Source organism: Nicotiana tomentosiformis, chromosome 1 (assembly GCF_000390325.3).
Source record: "Nicotiana tomentosiformis chromosome 1, ASM39032v3, whole genome shotgun sequence".
NCBI classification, from domain to species: Eukaryota; Viridiplantae; Streptophyta; class Magnoliopsida; order Solanales; family Solanaceae; genus Nicotiana; species Nicotiana tomentosiformis.
This window is the reverse complement of record NC_090812.1, coordinates 68,184,290-68,206,419: the sequence shown is the minus strand read 5'-3', so window position 1 is coordinate 68,206,419 and position 22,130 is coordinate 68,184,290. Positions and strand designations below refer to the sequence as shown.

The following is a 22,130-nucleotide window of genomic DNA, read 5'->3' as shown; positions in this document are numbered from 1 at the left end:
AGCAGTGCAGAGTTGGTCCAGACCGTCCTCAACTATGGAGATCCAGAGTTTCCTTGGTTTGGCAGGGTATTATCGCTGATTTGTAGATGGTTTCTCTTCTATTGCTGCACGTACGACCAAATTAACCCAGAAGGGTGCTCCGTTCAGGTGGACCGAGGAATGTGAGGAGAGATTTCAAAAGCTGACTATAGCCCCAGTATTGGTATTGCCTACATGTTTGGGGTCTTATACTATATATTGTGATGCATCACGTATTGGTCTCGGTGCAGTGTTAATGCAAGATGTTAGGGTGATTGCCTATGCGTCCAGACAGTTAAAAGTGCATGAGAAGAATTATCATGTACATGACCTTGAGTTAGTAGCTATTGTTCATGCTTTAAATATTTGGCGGTATTATTTGTACGGTGTCCATTGTGAGGTTTATACCGATCACCGAAGTTTACAGTATTTGTTTAAGCAGAAGGATATTAATTTGCGGCAGCGAAGGTGGTTGGAGTTACTTAAGGATTATGATATCACCATTCTCTATCATCCCAGAAAGGCCAATATGGTGGCCGATGCCTTGAGTCGTAAGGCGGAGAGTTTGGGCAGCTTAGCATATCTACCGGTAGCAAAGAAGCCTTTAGCCTTGGATGTTCAGGCCTTGGCCAACCACTTTGTCAAATTAGATATTTTTGAGCCGAGCCGAGTTTTGGATTGTGTGGTTTCTCAGTCTTCTCTTTATAATCGTATCAGAGAGCGTCAGTATGATAACCTCCATCTGCTTGTCCTTAAGGATGTAGTTCAGCACGGTGATGCCAAGGAAGTCACTATTGGAGATGACGATGTATTACGGATGCAGGGCAGGTTATGTGTGCCTAATGTATAAGGTTTGCGTGAGTTTATTTTACAGGAGGCTCACAGTTCGCGGTACTCCATTCATCCGGGTGCTGCAAAGATGTATCAGGACCTGAGATAGCACTATTGGTGAAGGCGAATGAAGAAAGACATAGTGGAGTATGCAGGTCGGTGTCTAAATTGTCACCAGGTAAAATATGAGCATCAGCGGCTAGGTGGATTGCTTCAGAAGTTAGAGATTCCGGAGTGGAAATGGGAGCGGATCACTATGGATTTCATTGTTGGGCTTCCACAGACTCGGCGGAAGTTTGATGCAATTTGGGTGATTGTGGATAGGCTGACCAAGTCACCTTATTTCATTCCTGTGATGACTACCTATTCTTCCGAGCAGTTGGCTCGAATCTATATTCGCGAGATTGTCATACTTCATGACGTACCGGTATCTATCATCTCTGACCGGGGTACGCAGTTTACAACACGGTTCTGGAGGGCAGTACAACATGAGTTGGGTACTCGGGTAGAGTTGAGTACAACATTTCACCCTCAGACGGACGGGCAGTCTGAACGCACTATTCAGATACTGGAGGATATGCTTCGTGCGTGGTGATAGATTTTGGGGGTGCTTGGGATCAGTTCTTACCACTTGAGGATTTTGCTTACAACAACAGTTATCAATCGAGCATTCAGATGGCGCCGTATGAGGCCTTATATGGTAGGCGGTGCCGGTCTCCAGTGGGTTGGTTCGAACTAGGTGAAGCTGGACTAATGGGAACGAACTTGGTTCAAGATGCTTTGGAAAAGGTTAAATTGATACAGGATCGACTTCGTACAGCCCAATCTAGACAAAAGAGTTATGCAGGTCGGAAGATTCGTGATGTTGCATTCATGGTTGGTGATCAGGTCTTGCTCCGGGTTTCACCCATGAAGGGTGTTATGAGGTTAGGGAAGAAGGACGAGTTGAGCCCGAGATATATTGGACCTTTTGATATACTTGAAAGGATTGGAGAGGTGGCCTACAGACTTATACTACCACCTAACCTCACTACAGTTCATCCAGTATTCCATGTTTCCATGCTCCGAAAGTATCACGGCGATCCATCCCATGTGTTAGATTTCAGCTCAGTTCAGTTGGACAAAGATTTATCTTATGTTGAGGAACCAGCTATTATTTTGGATAGACAGGTTAAAAAGTTGAGATCGAATAGTATTGCTTCAGTAAAAGTACAGTGGAGGGGTCATTCAGTCGAGGAGGCGACTTGGGAGACCGAGCATGATATGCGCAACCGCTATCCTCATCTTTTCACCAATCTAGGTATAATTCTAAACCCGTTCGAGGACGAACGTTTGTTTAAGAGGGGGAGAATGTAACGACTCGGCCAGTAATTTTGAGTATTATAACTCCGTTCCCCTATTTACTGCTCAATATATGCCTTATAATTGTTATGTGACTCGCTGAGGTGGTTAGTTCGGGTCCGGTGAGGTTTTGGAATGAATTGGGACACTTAGTTCCTATAAAGGCCCGTAAAATTTTGCAAAAGAAAATAATGTTTCGTGGTTCCGAATTGATTTTACGTGTTGAGGATTATAGAAATTCTTCGCGACGAGCTTGCGAACTGCGACTCGAAATTTTTGGATTGAACAATTCACTGAGGGATAAAGAAAAATATTTGGCAGAAAAATACATTTTTGCTGTCCATTATGCGACCGCAAAATTACTCTGCAGACCACATAGTGGCCGCAGAGTGAGGCAGGAGAGAGGTAATTTTGGATGCCATTCTACGGTCGACTATGCGACCGCAGAACTGTTCTGCGGTTCATTATGCGATCGCAAAACAAGTCTGCGGGCCACATAGTGACCGCAAACCCAGACAGATTTTTGGCTAGCTTTGGACACCAATTATGCGGCCGATATGCGGTCCGCATATCGATTATGCAATCGCAGACCTTGTTCCGGAGCTCCATTTTTGGGTTTTTAAAACCCGATCCTACTTCGTTAAATACACGTTTTGTGCCATTTTTGAGCTAAACTCTGAATTTTAGAGTGAGAGAGGATGCCCTAGAGTGAGAAGGTGTTCTTCAATAATTGTTCCTCAATTCTTGCTCAAATTTTGGAAGATTAAGAAGGGAAACTCACTAGGTCTTCATCCTAGAGGTAAGATTCTACACCCTAACCCCTAATTTCAAAATTATCTGAAATTGGGTAATTAGCAAGGTAATTTTTGGGCATGAGAGTTATTTATTTTACATGCATGTGATATCAAGAGGTGTAGGAAGATTGTTGAACTAAGCATGGTAAAGATTGGGTTGTGGGATGATGGAATCCTCCATAAAAGGACCTTGAAACTTTAATGCACACCTAGTGTTTGATAAAATGCTCAAATGAGCTAGAACCATGAGCATCTTCCTAATTTTGGTTCAATTTGTTATATTTCTGCAATAGATTGAAGTTGCTAAGAATTCCGGAATATTTTAGAGTTTAAGGAAGCTCGATTGAGGTATGTTGGCTAAACTCTTCTCTTAGAATTGAATCCCACGATATTCATGTAAATTATGTAAGTCCCGAGTGGTTCATTATAAAATTGGCTATTCCGAATAAGATTAGATTGAGAGTTATATGTTCTATAAGTATCATAAATGCTTTATTCAGGTTATGTTATAAATTGAGGATGTGCTCGAGTATGGGCTGTACATTAATAATGTTTCGACTTCAAGTCAAGGTCAAACGAAGGTTATTATGCCAAATTTTGTGTAGAATCTCTATGTGCCTTAGACTCTTAATTGCTCACGTGTGTACTACACACCTTGAATTGAATTATTGTTGTTGGTAATGATGATGTTGATGTTTGAAAGTGAAAAGATGAGCATGAAATACTAAATACGGCCAGCGTGCCAAGAATGATTATATAATTATAGCCATTAGTGCAAATGAAATGTAATGATGTGAAAGAAGTATGAAATGCGATGATTGATATAAAAAGGTTGATGTCTCGAATAAGACAGCCTAGCTGATCGGGTCGTGATCGGATACCATGCCGCACACATAGTGGTGATTGTACTAGAAATTGTAATCAAATTGGTGATTGTGGTCGATGTCCCTACTAGATAGCCTAGCCGATCGGGTCATGATCGAACTCCATGTTAAAGACGGTGGTATTAATATTGAGAGTAATTGTGGTTGATGTCTCTAATGAGATAGTCTAGCCGATCGGGTTGTGATCGGACTCCGTGCTGAGAGTACAGTGGTACTGGTATTATGAATAATGGTATTTTGGACAATGGTATATCGATAGTAAAAATCTCCCCATATGAGATATGGAAATTAATTTGAATACTGTCTTGATCCTAAATTAAGCTTTGATGTTGATTAAGGCTTCCATTGACATTATGATAATCTTATTTGTATTATTTGTCATTCTATTGAAAGGGTGTTTAGTTATTCATACTAGTGTTATTCGACAGTACTAACGTCCCTTTTGTCGGGGGCACTGCTTCTTTAAATGGATGCAGGTAGTTTCGTAGCAGAAGATATTGATCAATGATAGCAGTACACCTTCTTCCCACCTGACTTGGTGAGCCCCACTTCATCGCGGGGTCATGTATCTTTTGTACTTTGTGTATTCTATTTGAGGTATAGCCGGGGCCTTGTTGCCGGCATCATCATTGTACTCTCCTTTAACTATAGAGGTTCCGTAGACATAGTGTGGGTTGTATATCGGTGCTGGAAAGTCAAACTTGTTGTGTTGTATTTGAATTACTATTTCCACTTTAGATTATGAAAAATGTGTGTGAAATTGAGACTTTAAATGAAGTAACTAATGGTAAGAAATTGGTATTGCAGACATGATCACTTTATTGTTTGATTAATGAAGATATATATTCTCTTTATTCATGAATGAGTTTGGGTCGCGCTCTTCGATTTTGGGGCTTGTCAGTTTCAAGGTTTAAAGTTTAAGTTAAAATAGTGATCGGATGTCGACTTATAGGTAAACGACCCCGAAATAAAATTTTGATGATTCCAATAGCTCTGTAGGGTGATTTTGGACTTAGGAACGTGCCCGAAAAATTATTTGGAAGTCCATAATGGAATTAGGCTTGAAAAGACAAAAGTTTAATTTTTTGGAAGTTTGACCGGGGGGTTGACTTTTTGATATCGGGGTCGGAATCCAATTCTGAAAATTTTCATAGTTCTGTTATATCATTTATGACTTGTGTGCAAAATTTGAGGTCAATCAGACTTGATTTGATAGGTTTCAGCATCGAATGTAGAAGTTGGAAATTCTTAAGTTCCTTAATCTTGAATTAGGGTATGATTCGTGGTTTTAGCGTTGTTTGATGTGATTTGAGACTTCGACTAAGTTTGTATCATGTTTTGGGACTTGGCGGTATGATTTGACGGGTCCCGAGGGGCTTGGTTGTATTTTTGGATCATTGGTTGAGAGACTAGTAAAGTTAAAAAATTTGGGAGTTTGACCATGGTCAATATAGGGTCAAGACGACCTCTTTTCAGTATTTTGAGTGCGCGATCAGGTCCGTATAATATTTTATGATTGAAATTCATATATGGTTTGTGTCCGGGAGGTTCCGGATGAGTTTCAGGGTGGTTTCAGATCATTTCGGAGAAGTTTGAGTTTGATGGTTTCTGGTGAGGTATTGTTCATGGGAGGTACTGTTCATTCGCAAATGCGAAGTTTTTATCTGCAAATGCGAAGTTTTTGTCCGCAAATGCGAACCTGGAAAGAATGTTAAAAATCTGAAATCCATTTTTACCAAATTGGAGCTCGGGAAGAGGCTATTTTCGAGAGATTTTCAAGGAAAATAACGGGGTAAGTGTTCTTAACTCAATATTGGTCAAGATACCCGAATCCATTATTGTTTTTATCCCTAAATCAATGAATTGGGTTGCAAATGGTAGAAATTTTCATAGACTTTAATTGAGGATTTGGAGGTCGAGTTGATATCAGAATTTGGTAAAATTTATATGGTTGGAATCGTGGTTGGACGGGCGTTCATATTTCGTAACTTTTGTCGGGTTCCGAGATGTGGGACCTACTGTCGATTTTTGGGTGAAATTTCGGATTTTTATGGGAAAATTATATTTTTTATAGAATTTATTCCTATAATTTGCATTGATTGAATCAAATTAATTATGACTAGATTCGAGCCGATTGGAGTTGGACAATCGAGGAAAAGGCATTCTACTTGACTGATTGAGCGTGGTCTGAGGTAAGTAACTTGTCTAACCTTGTGTGAGGGAAATTTTCCCTAGGATTGGTATTGATGTGATAATTGTAATGTATTGAAAGTCGCGTACACGAGGTGACGAGTATGTACTCGGGCTAAATGTGGAAGATTATATTTTTATATTGTGTAGATCACTGTTGCATATTAATTAAATTATTTTTTCTTGTTATATTCTTCATCATTGATCTGATTTTTTATACTTTAAATTTGCTTGACCTTTTCCTGCTAATTGTTTTACCTGTTTGGTTAAAACTTAGTTTCTTTTATTTTGTGCATTATTTGAAGGTGAATTTTTTTTTTAAATTTAAATATTATTAATATGAAGTATTTGATATTTTAAATTTAGTACTGAAGCAATATATTAAAAAATTTGAAATATTATTTTTTGCTGAGTTATTTATTCCCGAATATTTTGTGAGATTTTGTACTCATTGTGATTGAGCCGTGAGCTCCCTGTTGTGGAAAATATTGTTGATGTTGTTTATTTTAACAAATTGAAATATTTGGGCACTTGAGGTGTAAATTGTGATATATTGTGATATTGATACGCATGCGGTGGTATAAGGTCTAGGTGTTGAAACGCATGCGGTGAGATAAGGGTAGCTTGATACACGTGGCTAGTAGGGGAACTAATAGAAGTCATGTTGTGTGATAAAGGTGGCTAAAACGCAGGATGCTATTTTGGAAAAAATATTTTCTTTAAAATAAATTGTGAAGGCTCCCTCGGTGATATAAGAAAATGAGATATTGTAAATTTATTTATGATTTGGGACTACGAGGCGGTACCTCGGGAGTGCCCCTGTTGATATTTCTTTATGGCTGCATTTGTCTTTGATTATTGTCGTGATTTTTCTTAAAGTTGTAAATTTCTATTTTCTTTCCGCGAGGTATTATTTGCCCTTATTCTATGTAATTTAATAGTGACATACTACTTACTTGATTCATTTTTATTGCCATTTATTGTTATTATATTGTTAAACATTTCACCATGTCTTTTATTATTTCAGTAGGGCCTAACCTGACCTCGTCACTACTCTACCGAGGTTAGGCTTGGCACTTACTGGGTACCGCTGTGGTGTACTCATACTACGCTTCTGCACATCTTTTTGTGCAGATCCAAGTACTTTCTACCAGCCCAGATATCATTGAGCTACCTGTGTATGGAGACTTCGAGGTATATCTGCCAGCGTCCGCAGACTCCGAAGTCCCCTTCTATCCTTATTATGTTGCTTCTTTATTTTCTTTAGACTCTGATATATAGAGACATTGAGAAAAAATTCTTAGAAGCTTGTGACTTATTTCTACCGAGTTTTTGGGAGTTGTAATTATGTGAATTTCAGATTTCTATTGTTATTCCGCATTGATAAGCTTACCTAGTCTTAGAGACTAGGAAGCCATCACAACATCCTACGGAGGGAATTTTGGGTCGTGACATCGCACTTGCGAAGCTTTGGTCGCAGGTGCGAGGTGGGGAGCACAGATGCAGCCAGGAGTGAGGAAGGTTATGGTCGCGTGGTCGCAGATGCGAAGAGGTTGAGCGCAGAAGCGGAGGCCAACGCAGGAGCAAGAAAGAGGGTCGCACCTGCGTTTGCGCAGGAGCGGAGCATGGTCCGCAGGTACGAAGGCCAGTTCTAGTTGATCACCGTAGAAGCAGAAGTATTATCGTGTCTGCGATGCCGCATATGTGGTTAAGTTTTGCAGGAGCGAAAAGGCTGGACAAAACCTTAAATTTAAGAGTTCGCGATTTTTCTCATTTTGAACATTCCAAGCTCCGGTATTATGCGATTTTTGAGAGGATTTTTGAGGGATTTCTTGAGGTAAATCACTTGTGGTTAAATTTATTTAATAATTATATTTTTCCATTGAATTTTTCACCTAGATTGTGTGATTTTGAGGTGTAATTTAGGGGTTTGAGACTAGGGATTTAGAAAGTTTAAATTGGGGATTTGAGTGTCGATTTGGTGTTGAATTTTGATAAATTAGGTATGGTTAGACTCGTGGCTGAATGGGCTTCCAGATTTTGTGACTTTTATTGAATTCCGAAATGTGGACCCGGGGGACGGCTTTTGAGTCGACTTTTTGACTTTTAATTAATAACTTAGTATTTTCTTATGAAATTGATTCTTTTAGCCCGTGTTGATTGTATCAAACTGTTTGTGGCTAGATTCGAGGCATTTGGAGGCCGATTCGCGAGGCAAGGGCGTGTTGCAGTAGGGATTTATACGGTTTGAGGTAAGTAACAGTTCTAAACTTGGTCCTGAGGGTATGAAACCCCGAATTTTATGTCATGTGATTGGTGTTGAGGTGACACACATGCTAGGTGACGGACGTGTGGGCGTGCACCATAGTAATTATGACTCGGTCAATTCCATAGAACTGTATAGTTGAATAATCTGTTGTTATCCGTATATTCTCCATGTGTTATAGAAATTGAACTGAAAATCATGTTAGAAATCGTGCTTAGGCTGTGTGTTGATACTGTAGGGACCCCCAGAGGTCATGTTACATGTTAAATTATCTGTTAAATTGCCACTCTGTACTCAGTCACAGTTTTTACTCGCATATTATATCTCAGTCTCTGTTATTCTTTATTGATACATTATATCATCGATGTTTGGACTGATTATCATGATTATTGAGAGCCCGAGAGAGTGGAGAGATTGATGATTGAGTGAGGCCAAGGGTCTAATGGTGTGTATATTTATTGGGATCGGGCTGCACGCCGCAACATATTTTATTGATCTATGCCACGATTGGCTTATTATAACGCTTGGGCTGAAGGAGCCCTTTCGGATCTACACACCTACAGCGAGCGCAGGTACCTACTGAGCGCGAGTGTAAGTAACGAGCACTACAAGAAAAAGCTTTATCTACGACCAGCTTTTAGGGACAGGTTAAGAACCCCGTCGCAAAAAATATATTTATTGGGACGAAATTATATTGCGATCCTTAATGCTTTATTTTATTGTGAAGGTACTTAATCTGGTCCCTAAAGAAATTAGGAACTGCTCCCAAATTATAATTGAGGGGAATTGAGCATGAGAGTACCGCCAAATGTAATACCAAAATATTTAAAAACTATTATTTTCTAAAAATCAGGCGCCAAAACTAATATATTGAAATAAAAAGTTCTAAAAAGTGAAGAAACTCTCTGTCTTCTCAAAACACAACTCCCGCACAGCTTTGCCCTAGTACTCCGCCAAGCTCTTCCCATCTTCTTTATCTCTGTTTTCTCAAAACACAGGTTGTGAATCTGGTAGTGTGCGAATCCAAATCTCCCCAAGTTTCCATCTTGCTCGTTTGAGAATCCAAGGTACGCCCCCTCTTTCAAGTTGTTGATTACTTTGCTTTATCCGAGTTCTTCTTCTTTTTCTTCTCTAACATTGAAAAATTGGTAAGGTTTCATAATCTGGTATTTTTTCTTTTGTATAATCAGCGAAAAGGGTATTCTTATCTTTTTTTACTGCTCATTCCAGAGAGTTAGTTCTATTGTTTTGGGGGTATTAAGTGAGCGTGTTTTTCATATTAGTTTTTTTGTTTTACTAATAAAGATCAGCACTTTTTCTAGATTATTTCTGATTTTATTTAACTTTGGAAACTGGAATGTTGTTGTAGTAATTGTGTATTCTTATTTATTCCCTGGGCTTTTCTTTGAATTTCCTTCTTTTTTCATTGATTTAAATGAGCTTGCTTTTTGACACAAGCCTTTTTCTCGATTATGTTCTGATTTTGATTTGTTTATTAACTTATAGTAATATTGTAGTAGTAATTGGGTGTTCTTATTTTTGTCAGAATTCTTTTTTTCTTTTTTCCAATCAGAGATTAGCTTGTAGAAGTCTAATTGATTGTCTTTTTACTGCTATTTTCTCGTGAGGCCTAATAAAGATCAAGCCTTTTTACTTGGGAAAAATAAATTTCAATCCTTTTGCACGATTATGTTTTGGTTTTGATTTGTTTTTGAAATTAAAATATTGTATTAGTAGTAAGTATTCTTATCTTCACTGATTGAATTAATCTTTTTGGATTCAAAATGAGTTTGAAAAAGACTAATAAATCAAAATTCTTGGTTGTGATAAGATATATGCTGTTTGTTTTAATTATGGAGTGTTTTTCATTTATGACTGATAGTGGATGAACGATTTTAAGATTGAAGTTGATTCTTGAATCAACTTTTGAATCAACTTTTGATCTTGAACCATGATCCGTACATATACCTCTATAGTAAAGTAAGTATCACGACCCAAAATCCTAACCTGTCGTGATGGCGCCTATCTCGATACTAGGCAAGCCGATAATCTCAACAAACCAAATTTCTTTTAAGTTTGAAAATATAATATTTAAACACAATCCACAAGTCTCGCAAATACCGATACAAACACTCCCAAAACCTGGTGTCACTGAGTACATGAGCATCTATATATTACAAGTCTAGAAAATAAGGTCTATAATAATCTGAGACCAAATACAATAAACAAAAAGATAGGGAAGGAGAGACAAGGTCTGCGAAACATGGCAGCTATCTCTGAATCTCCGAAAAATCGACTGTGTGAAAGAATCAACACCCACTGTATCCGGGATCACCTGGATCTGCACACGAAGTGCAAGATATAGTATGAGTACAACCAACTCAATAAGTAACAATAATAAATAAAGAACTGAAAGTAGTAACGAGCTTCTCAGCTAAGTCCAAATATAATACTTTCCAATATAAAAGAGTAGGCATGCTCTCAAGTTCAATATTTAATATTTCATTGAAATTTCATATCAAGTTTGACCGAAACAGAAAATAATATTTTTCCGAAATTTCCAAAATAGTGATATATGACAGCTGAAATGCAACAAATAATGAAATCAATGCATCCTCTCAGAGTAACAGTCACTCAGTCCTCCCATTCACTCCAACCTCAAACTCACTCTTTCCTCACAGTCACTCATCATTCGGCACTCAACACTCACACTTAGTAGGTACATATGCTCACTGGAGGTGTGTACAAACTTCGGAGGGGCTCCTTCAGCCCAAGCGCTATATCAAGCTAATCATGGCGTAAATCAATAAAACATGTTGCGGCGTGCAACTCGATCTCATAATATCCTCACAATTAGGCCAGCGGCCTCACTCAGTCATCTACCTCTCCAGTCTCTCGGGCTCTTAGAAATCATTATAATCAGCCCAAAATGATAATATGATGTATTAACAAATAGCAACAGAGACTGAGATATGATATGAAATGAATAAACATGACTGAGTGTGAAATTACAATATGAATATATTATTCAACCATAGAAATGATCCTAGTGGGTACTAATAATAACAATATATGTCTAAACATGATTTATAATACGAGTCTCAACTCAATTTTCTCTAGCACATAGATAATGTACTGGTATCAATAGATTATACAACTATACAATTTCATGGAATTTGACCAAGTCACAATTTCTACGGTGCACGCCCACACGCCCGTCACCTAGCATGTGCGTCACCTCAAAACCAATCACATAACACATAGTTCGGGGTTTCATACTGTAACGACCCGGCCGGTCGTTTCGAGAGTTATAGCCTCATTTTTCCTATTTCTCCTTCTTTTTGTGTTATTCAGCTATATTATGATATATCGGGTTAGTTGGTTAGGGACTGAAGTGATTTCAGAGTGAATTGAGACACTTAGTCTCTTAAGTAGAAACTTAAGTTGGAAAAGTCAACTGGATGTTGACCTATGTGTAAACGATCTCGGATTTGAATTCTGATACTTCCGTTAGCTTAGTTAGGTGATTTTGAACTTAGGAGTGTGTCCGGAATGAAATTTGGAGGTTCGTGGTAGAATTAGGCTTGAATTGGCGAAGTTGAAAATTTGGCGATTTTGGTCGGCAGTAGAAAATTTGATATCGGGGTCGGAACAGAATTTCGGAAGTTGGAATAGGTTCGTAGTGTCATTTGTGACGTGTGTGCAAAATTTAAGGTGATTCGGACATGGTTTGGTTGGTTTCGGCATCGGTTGTCGAATTTGGAAATTTAGAAGTTCTTAGACTTGAATCCGAGGGTAATTTGGTGTTTGGATGTTGTTTTGAGTAATTCGAAGGTTCGACTAAGTTTGTATGTTGATATATGACTTGTTGGTATTTTTGGTTGAGGTCCCGATGGCCTCGGGGTGATTCCTGATGGTTAACGGATTTGTCGAAGTTGGAATTTACAGCTGGAGCTGCTGCTTCTGCTATTTCCGCACCTGCGGAAGGAGGAGTCGCAGGTGCGCAAAGAGGGTTCGCAGGTGCGGGCAATGCTGGGCTAGGCAGGATGCGCATGTGCGAGCCCGCAGGTGCGAGCCTTGGGTGCAAATACGGAAGGAAGGAAGAAGGTTGGCTTCGCAGATGCGGCGCGCCACGCGCAGGTGCGACGGGTTTGCCACAGATGCGGAGTCTTGGCGGATAAGTAAGTTGCGCAGGTGCAGTTCCTTGGACCGCAGGTGCGGTCGCGCGGGTGCGAGTAAATGTCCGCAGGTGTGAGAAACCTGGGCAAAGGGTACATATTGCACACTTCGCGAATTTTGGTGCATTCTTCACCATTTCTATTTGGTTTTGGAGCTTTTGGGAGAGATTTGAAGAGGGAATCAAGGGGGGTTTCATTGAGGTAAGTTACTTGAGCCCTAATACTCGTATATATGGTGATTTCACATTGAGTTCCCATTGAAAATGAGGTGTTAGGGCTTGAGATTTTTGGAGGAGTAATTTAAGGATTTGAAGGACCAAATAATGTCGGATTTTTATGAATTTGATATGGTTACACTCGTGAGTGAATGGGCTTTCTAGTTTTGTAAATTTTGTCGGATTTCAAGACATGGGCCTGGGGGCCGGGTTTGAGCCAATTTCGGATTTTGGTCTAATTTTATAGCTTTTCTTGTGGAATTCATTCCATTAGCTCGTATTGATGGTATTGTACTGATTGTGAATAGATTCGGAGCATTTGGAGGCCGAGTCCAGAGGCAAGAGCATTGCGGGGTAGAGATTTGACCGGTTTGAGGTAAGTAACGATTGTAAATCTAGTCCTGAGGGTACGAAACCCCAAATTTTGTATCATTCTACTATTGTTAGTGACACACATGCTAGGTGACGGGCGTGTGGTCGTGCACTGTTGGAGATTGTAACTTGGTCCGTCCCGTAGCAACTGTAAAGTTTCATACTTTGTTGAAACTATATGATACTTATATATTTTAGAAAAAGTTTCTGTAAATTGGGCTGAATGTCATGTTTGGACCTTGTGCTAGTGCTGTTTGGACCCTTAGGGGCCTTTTCTTACTATCCTCTCACTGTTTTCAATTGAAAATCTATACTCAGTCATGTTTATACTTGTTTACCACATAACTCAGTTTTATGACTCTATTTTGATGCATATAAATATTTTGGGCCGAATGCCCTGTTTTACTAAAATGCTCGAGTGGCTTGAGAGGTTTATGACTGAGTGAGGCCGAGGGCCTGAATTTTGAGGATATTTATGGGATCGGGCTGCACGTCGTAGTATGTTGCATATTTATGGGATCGAGATGCACACCGCAACATGCTTGATATAGGCCGAGGGCCTGAGTGATTTATGCCATGATTTGGCTTGATATAGCGCTTGGGCTGAAGGAACCCCTCCGGAGTCTGTACACACCCTCAGTGAGTGCAGGTACCTACTGAGTGCGAGTGCCGAGTGCTGAGTGACTGGGAGGCATGAGTGATTGTGAGTTATGCCCAAGTGGAAAAGAGTGATTGTGAGGTATGCTCGAGTGGTACGAGTGACTGTGAGGTTTGCCCGAGGGGCTGTATATGAGTGATGTTTTGCCCGAGGGGCTGTTTATGATTACATCATTTTTGCTCACTTTTTCCTTTTTCCTCTGTTTGAAAACTGTTGAAAAATATCTTTAAATGATTTTTACTGGAATTGGGTTTAAACGAGATGTTTTGATTCAAATCCTAATTTTAAAAGCATGTGGTATTTTATTGAGATTTCCTGATATGAACGTTATATGCTTTATTGCTCGTCACTATTGCTCAGTCCTTATTTATTGTTGTTACTTACTGAGTTGGCGTACTCACGTTACTCCCTGCACCTTGTGTGGAGGAGGCGACTTGGGAGACCGAGCAGGATATGTGCAGCCGTTATCCTCATCTATTTACCACTTCAGGTATGTCTCTATGCCCGTTCGAAGACGAACGCTTATTTTAAGAGGGGGAGAATGTAACGACTCAGCCGATCGTTTTGAGAGTAATAGCCCCGATCCCCAATTAACTGCTTCTCCCATATCTTTTTCTGCTTATGTGACTTATCGGGAGGTTTTGTTTTTAGTTTCAGAGTATTTAGGGATACTTAGTCCCTAAACGGAAGCTTAAGCCTTAGGATTTTGAGTGTAGGCAGAACTGTGTGAAGATAACTCCGGAATGGAGTTCTGACGATTCCGTTAGCTCCGTTGGGTATTTTGGACTTAGGGGCGTGTCCGGATTATGTTTTGGAGGTCTGTAGCTGATTTAGGCTTGAAATGGCGAAAGTTGAATTTTTGGAGATTTTGACCGGAAGTGAACTTTTTGATATCGGGATCATATTCTGATTTCGGAAGTTGGAGTAGGTCCGTAATGTTGAATATGACTTGTGTGCATAATTTGAGATCAATTGGGCGTGGTTTGATAGGTTTCGGCATCGGTTATAGAAATTTAAAGTTTCAAGTTCATTAAGTTTGAATTGGATGGTGATTCGTGTTTTTAGCATTGTTTGATGTGATTTGAGGGCTCGACTAATTCCGTATGGTAATTTAGTACTAGTTGGTATGTTTGGTTGAGGTCCCAGGGGTCTCGGGTGTGTTTGAATGCTTAACGGATTGAGTTTTGGACTTATGCAATTGCTAAAGCTATCTGAGTTCTGGTGTTTTCGCACCTGCGGTGGGAAGACCACATGTGCGGGATCGCAAGTGTAGAAGCGGAAAAGAGAGGAGTTTCCTGGGATCGCAGGTGCGAAGGAGGTGTCGCATCTGCGATGCCCGCAGAAGCACTCAACGACCCGCAGGAGCGGAAGAAGACAGCAGAAGCGGACATGGGTCCGTAGGTGCGCATATGCAGGTGCGACCCTTTGATCACAGAAGCGGACGCTGAGTTTTTAAGTGGAATCCGCACCTGCGATGGGAATTTCGCAGGTGCGGTGACGCAGGTGCAATTCTTGGCCCGCATGTGCGAAATCGCTAGGCAAAAAAAGGCTAAGTGCGAGGGTTTGATTTCATTCTCCATTTTTGGATGTAGAGAGCTCGGATTGAGGCAACATTTCGAGGGATTTTCACAGGAAGCTTGTGGGTAACGATTCTTAACTCTTTTATAGTTATATCTCATTAATCTATAGTTGATCCCACCCTTTAATTTCGGATTTAGGGTAAATTTTTGGGTGAAATGGAAAGAAGTTCTTCAACAAAGATTTTGGGTTTTGATTGGGATTTTGACATCGGATTTGGATAATTTTGGTACGAGTGAATGGGTGTTCATATTTTGTGACTTTTACCCGATTCCGACACGTGGGTCCGGGTTGACTTTTTGCGGCGATTTTCTAATTTCTTGCTTTAGCTTTGATTTCATTAATTAGATTAATTTCTTATAGTTGTATTTATGGTATGTAATTGATTTTGGCTAGATTTGGGCCATTCGGAGTCGAATATTCGTGGAAAAGGCATTGTTACTGATTGATTGAGCTTGGTTCGAGGTAAGTGGCTTGTCTAACCTTGTGGGGGGGAAATACCCTTAGGATTTGATACTGTTGTGATATTTGAGCGTCGTGTACGTGAGGTGACGAGTACGTACACAGAATATTTGTTGTAAACCCCGATTTATTTTACTGTGTAGTAATCTATTTTTTCTTTAATTTGAGTTATACCGTTTAAATGAGTATTAGTCAGTTTTCATTTGTATTGAGCTATTCTAACATGTGTAGCTATCCAGTTTAATCTAATATCGCATGTCTAAGTGCTTTAATTGCTTATTAGAACTCCGTGAAGCATGCCTAGTTGATTTTCTGTTTTTTCTTGTTCTTTGTCAGTATAACTGTAGAAATTTTGTTGTTAACTATGGTATTTATCGGTTCGAGCTGTGTGTTTACTTTGAGACTACGAGGAGGTTCCTCGGGAGTTCTCCCTGGATATTTATTTTGAGACTACGAGACGGTTCCTCGGGAGTTTTCCCTGTACATTTACTTTTGAGACTACGAGGCGGTTCCTCGGGAGTTCTCCCTGCACATTTTCTTTTGAGACTACGAGGCGGTTCCTCGGGAGTTCTCCCTGCACATTTTCTTTTGAGACTACCTTCCGTACTTTTTTTGTTAGACTCTAGTGTATAGAGATACTAGTTTCCTTCTGTAGCTTGTGACTTATGATATTCCAGGTTTTGGGAAGACTGTGTATTTATAGAGTATTGGTTATCGTACATGCCGAACGGCATTGTTACTAATTATTCAGGTATCCATTGTTGTTAGTTGCCAAATTTTACTTTCGGTTATTATTTTCCGTAATTTGTTAGGCTTACCTAGTCGTAGAGACTAGGTGCCGTCACGACGTTATACAGAGGGAGTTTGGGTCGTGACATGAATATTTGCACAAGCTTATGTGACATGGCATTATTTATTCTCCGTGGTGTTCTTTCTAATGATGCCAGTGACTTCATAACAAAGTGCTTGAATTTCTGATGGATTGTAATTGTAGACATTCAGACTGCTTGGAGTTTCCTTTGCAACTAGAATAAAGATTGATTTATCGGTTTGGATGTTCAACTCTACTCGACAAGAACATTGTTTCCTTCAAGCTTGGTGTAGTACTATAATCTCACGGATTACGGGCAACACTAAATAAATATTTTATTCGTGAAACTTCGCTGCAATTAGCAAGCTTATCTGCTATAATGTTTTCTTTCCTCCAAGCATGTGAGAATTCAAAGTTAGAGCCGCTAGACAAAAGATTAATCTTGTGAATTCTATGAGAAACTTGCCACATCTTATTTTGAATTATATTGGTAGAACATGATTTTGAATGTTATGTTTATTTGTTGTATGTCACATAACTGGTAATGTCCATGCTCAGTAGAAGTAGATGATATTATTCTCTCATGATTCAAAATACCAAGTGATGTTGTGTTTTGTTCGTAATAGTTGCTCTCTTGAATGGTAAATCTCAAATTACCGTACCGGAATTTATCGAACCAAAATTTGATTTACCATCCCAAAGCTTTTCTAATTAATTTTACTTATATTCATGTAGTCTTGTTGATATTGTTGGATAACACCTGGTGAATTTAGACTGCTTTTAGGATAAACACTTTAACTATTGCTAGTTTTAAATTTACATATATTATAGTTATTTATCATCTTTTCAAACTTTTGTACTTACAGGTTTTGAAGATTGAAGCTACAAGTAAAGATGCAAGTTTAGAAGATGCACAAGTTTATTATTATTTTGCTAGGACTGTTATGCAAAACTTGATATCATAGTCTAGCTCAGGGTGCTAGCTAACTTTTATTTGTTAAGGTGTTGAGCAAATATTCAAACTAATTAACATCATCATGGGATATTAACTTGATATATTATATTTTTATATCCAGATTTTTCTATAACAATTTGATATTGATTGATAAAAATAACTTTTGGTGGCATCGAGCTTTAGAACTACTCATGGTTAATAAGAGACCAAAAATACGGTCGCCAAACTACACCAATTATTTTAATTTAAATAGGGACCTCGTCTCTAAAAGATAATATGGGACTACCAGTTAAAGGTTGGTCGCTAAAATGGTTTAACGATTGAAATATATTTATTTTTCACGACCAGATTTTCTGCCCATCTCTAAAAGTATTTTACGACAAGATTTTCTACCCATCTCTAAAAGATAATTTAGGACCAGTTGGAGGTTGGTCGCTAAAAAGGTCTAACGACGGGAATATGTATAATTTTAATCATCTATTAGGGACGAGATATGTAGCCTCTAAATGTATTTTACGACCAAAATTTCTGCTCGTCTCTAAATCAATTAATGACCAGGTTTTTAGACCCGTCGTTATTGACATTTAGCGGTGGAAGCTATTACGACGGGTTGCGACCAGTTTTTGCCAGTCGTTATTTCTCCTTTGGGGACCAGAATTGGTCTTTTAGGGACCAAATTTCCCTTCCTTAAAGGCCGATTTTCTTGTAGTGGAGCGCGAGTGCCGAGTGACTGTGTTGGAGTGGATGAGAGGAATGAGTGACTATTACTCTGAGAACATGCACTTGATTTTATTACTGTGTACTTCAATTATCATATATCATTGTCATGTAGTTTCAGAGATACTATATCTTGTTTCAATTGAACTTGATATGAATTAACTGTTTTGGCTTCAAATGTCGAACTTGAAAGCATGCCTATTTTCTTGGATTGTATTTTCTGTAGTTGAACTGTCTCCGTGAAGCTCGTCACTACTTTCAATCAAATAGTTAGTCTTGTTACTTACTGAGTTGGTTGTACTCACACAACACCCTGCACTTCGTGTGCAGATCCAGGTGTTTTCGGATACGGTGAGTGTTGATTATCTGAGCAGCTTGATCATTCGGAGATTTCGAGGTAGCTGTCCGGCGTTCGCAGACCTTGACTCTCCCTCCCTATCTTTCAGCCTTATGTATTTAGTTTCAGTTTTTCATAGACAGTATTTTCAGACTTGTGTTGTATAGACGCTCATGTACTCAGTGACACCCTAGTTTTGGGAATTTCCGTATTGAGTTTTGACTTTCTATCCAGTTTATGAGAGTTTTAATTATTTAAACCTGTGTTATTTCATTTTTCACTTAAAAGTGTTGAAAATATCTTGAGGTGTCGGCTTGCCTAGTACCACGTTAGGCGCCATCACGACAGGCTAAGTTTTGGGTCGTGACAAAAATCATGAATCGTTCCTGGATTTTGTACTAGTAAAAGTTTAAAAATCAATAATTTTTTTCCCGATTTTGTATTTAAAAGTTAAAAATTCCTGAAGTATAATGGGAATTCAGAAACCATAGATCTTTCCTGGATTTTTTCTAGATTTTGCACTAGAAAAGAATCAAAAATCAAGAATTGTTCATGAAATTTGAAATTTGTACCAGTAAAGGTTCAAAATTACCGAATTCTAAAAATTTCAGCATAGTTACTGGGGTTCTACTTATCAAAGTTTTGAACTTCAATACCAATTATTGGAGTGATGTTCCGTATTTTAATTGAAAGCAAACACATCAATTTAATCGGATCAATGACTAATTGTCATCACAATGTAAAAGGTGGCCAAGACCTAAAAGCAGGGCCGAAAAGTTGTTACGCCCACTAATTATATCTTACTGGTGAGTACTAACTGCGTGACAGAATTAAAAGGAGATAACACAAAAATAAGTGGTAACGAGTCTGTCACCCAACTTGGTCACCAAATGTACTGTTTAGTGAACAATGAAGTGATGTTTGAACTTAATACCTACAACTTAGAAAGGAGTATTAATACTATACTAAACAATAATTTAATGACTTTGAGATATTGAGGAAGCATCCTAGTGGGAAACAAGATTCAAAGTACAAGTTGTAGTCTAGCTTTACCAAACACTATTCTCGTCAAGCTTACCACTACCAGCTTTCTTTATCTCGAAGTTATACTTAATAGCACCGTTTAAATGTCAATTATTTACATTATTATTAAGCCATTCCCCTTTCTCATTCATTCTCTGGTCCACTTTCTTTGCTGCTATTAAATAGTTAGATCTTGACTTAAACTTTGAGCTACAGATTTGTTGTTATTAAATCCAAATTTAGAAAGCTTAAATCGTCACGTTCTGCACATTGAAGTGGAAAGAAGAAGCAAAGGCGAATACAATGATTTCTTCTCATCACTTTGAAATTGGGCTATCTAATACTTGTACTTTTAACAAACTTCACTTGTTTAGTTTTTTTTTTTTCTTCTTTTTTCTTGTGGGGTAAAGGTAATTAAGGGAGGAGGATTTGACAATCTAATTTAAAAGAGAGTCTAAATTTTCGATTTACTGAGCTTGAACTACATTACATTATATGTACCCTTTTGTGGTAATTCAAGAATAGTCGAATAGGGCTAGGGTGGACGTACATGTCACTATTGTTGTATATGTATGTCACTGTCCGAAATTCCCACCTTCGAACTGTGATAGCGCCTAACATTTCACTTGCTAGGCAAGCCAACGTTAAAATAATATTATCAATTTTAAAATAATTTTTAAATTTATTAATAACAAAGAAACAAATGCGGAAGTAAAGTCTGAAATTTAGTGAGTAATCCATAAAAATAACGGTGTCTAAATACCATCCCAGAATTGGTGTCACAAGTGCACGAGCTTCTAGAATATACAAATAAAGAGTCTGAATAAAATAAAACTGTCTGAAAACAAACACACAGCTAAAGTAAAGTAGACGGGGACTTCAGAATTGCGGACGCTGTGCAGTTATACCTCAAGTCTCCTCTGAATAGCTGAAATCTGAGCAAGTCTATGGTACACCATTGGGACCAACTCCGAAATCTGCACAAGAAGTGTAGAGTGTAATATCAGTACAACCGACCCCATGTATTGGTAAGTGTCGAGCCTAACCTCGACGAAGTAGTGACGAGGCTAAGGCAGGCCACTTACATTAACCTGTACGCAATAATAGTAATAACCACAATAATAAAATTAAATCAGGTAACTCATTTCTAATAGTTGAAGCCAACTCAACAGTCATAACCAATTATTATTTCAATCAATTTCCGTTACAACGTGCAACCCGTTCCCACAATATATTCATTTTTCACCCTCCAATCCGATCCCCCAATATAGACTTTTTAATAAGTCTGTTGCGGCGTGCAATCCGATCCCCCAATATAGACTTTTTAATAAGTCTGTTGCGGCGTGCAATCCGATCCCCCAATATATATATATATACTTTCATTTCCGTTACGGCGTGCAACCTGTTCCCCCAATATAACTTTAAACAACTCATAAATATAATAAAAATTACTCCAATAAATACCACGTCCAATGAGCAACTATTAAGCATCAAGGCACACAATAATTATAATTTATTTATGAACAAACAATGACAATTAGCAATTAATTATGAAAATCGTGGAGAAAATAGGCATTTTAATATTTAGTATGATAATGTCAAATAACAATTAAGACACATAAATCAAATAGCATGTAACAATTATTGCAGGAATTCAAGAATTAATATTTGACAAAGAATAGGAGAGAAACAATTATTATAATAATTAATTTGTGTCTTAGAATAATTTATGATTTTCAAATAATTATGCAAATAATTAATTTGACGACGTATAGACACTCATCACCTCGCCTATACGTCCTTCACATGCATTTCACATAACAAATAATTTAAGGGTTCTATTCCCTCAAGTCAAGGTTAACCACGACACTTACCTCGATTTGCAAATTCCAATCAATTACTCTACCACAGCTTTTTCTTTCAAATTTGTCTCCAAAAGCGTCAAATCTATTCACAAACAATTCAATATACTCAATACGAATCATAGGAATTAATTCCATATGAATTTACTAATTTTTTTAAAAAAATCCGAAATTCACTTTAAAAATTCAATGGGGACCACGTCTCCAATCTTAAAAAAACTTACGAAATACGAACACTCATTACGAAACGAGTCCAACCATACAAAAATATCAAATTCCGATGTCAAATGGACCTTCAAATCTTAAATTTTCGTTTTTGAAAGATTTTATAAAAATCTGATTTTTCTCCCAAAATTTTACGGATTCATGATATAAATGAGTATGGAATCATAAAATATAATAAATATAGGATAAGGAACATTTACCCCAATTTTTCCCCGTGAAAATCGCCCAAACTTTTGCCTTACCCGAGCTCAAAATGACAAAAATGAGAAAAATCTCGGAAACCATTGCTTTTAACACTGCCCAGGCGTTTCCGCACCTGCGGTGCATGGGCTTGCATTTGCGAGAAAAATCTCGCATGCGAAATGGTTTTCCCCAGCGCGTGTTCGCATCTGCAGAACTTAGGACTGCATCTG

The 22,130-nt window shown here is 38.4% G+C and overlaps 1 long non-coding RNA gene across 1 annotated transcript; it reads left to right on the top strand.

Moving 5' to 3' along the window:
- Positions 1-9,186: 9,186 nt before the first annotated feature.
- LOC117281464 (uncharacterized) lies at positions 9,187-17,652 on the top strand. Its single transcript, XR_004512097.2, has 2 exons — positions 9,187-9,391; positions 17,465-17,652. It is a non-coding gene; the product is annotated as an uncharacterized lncRNA (long non-coding RNA).
- Positions 17,653-22,130: the final 4,478 nt, after the last annotated feature.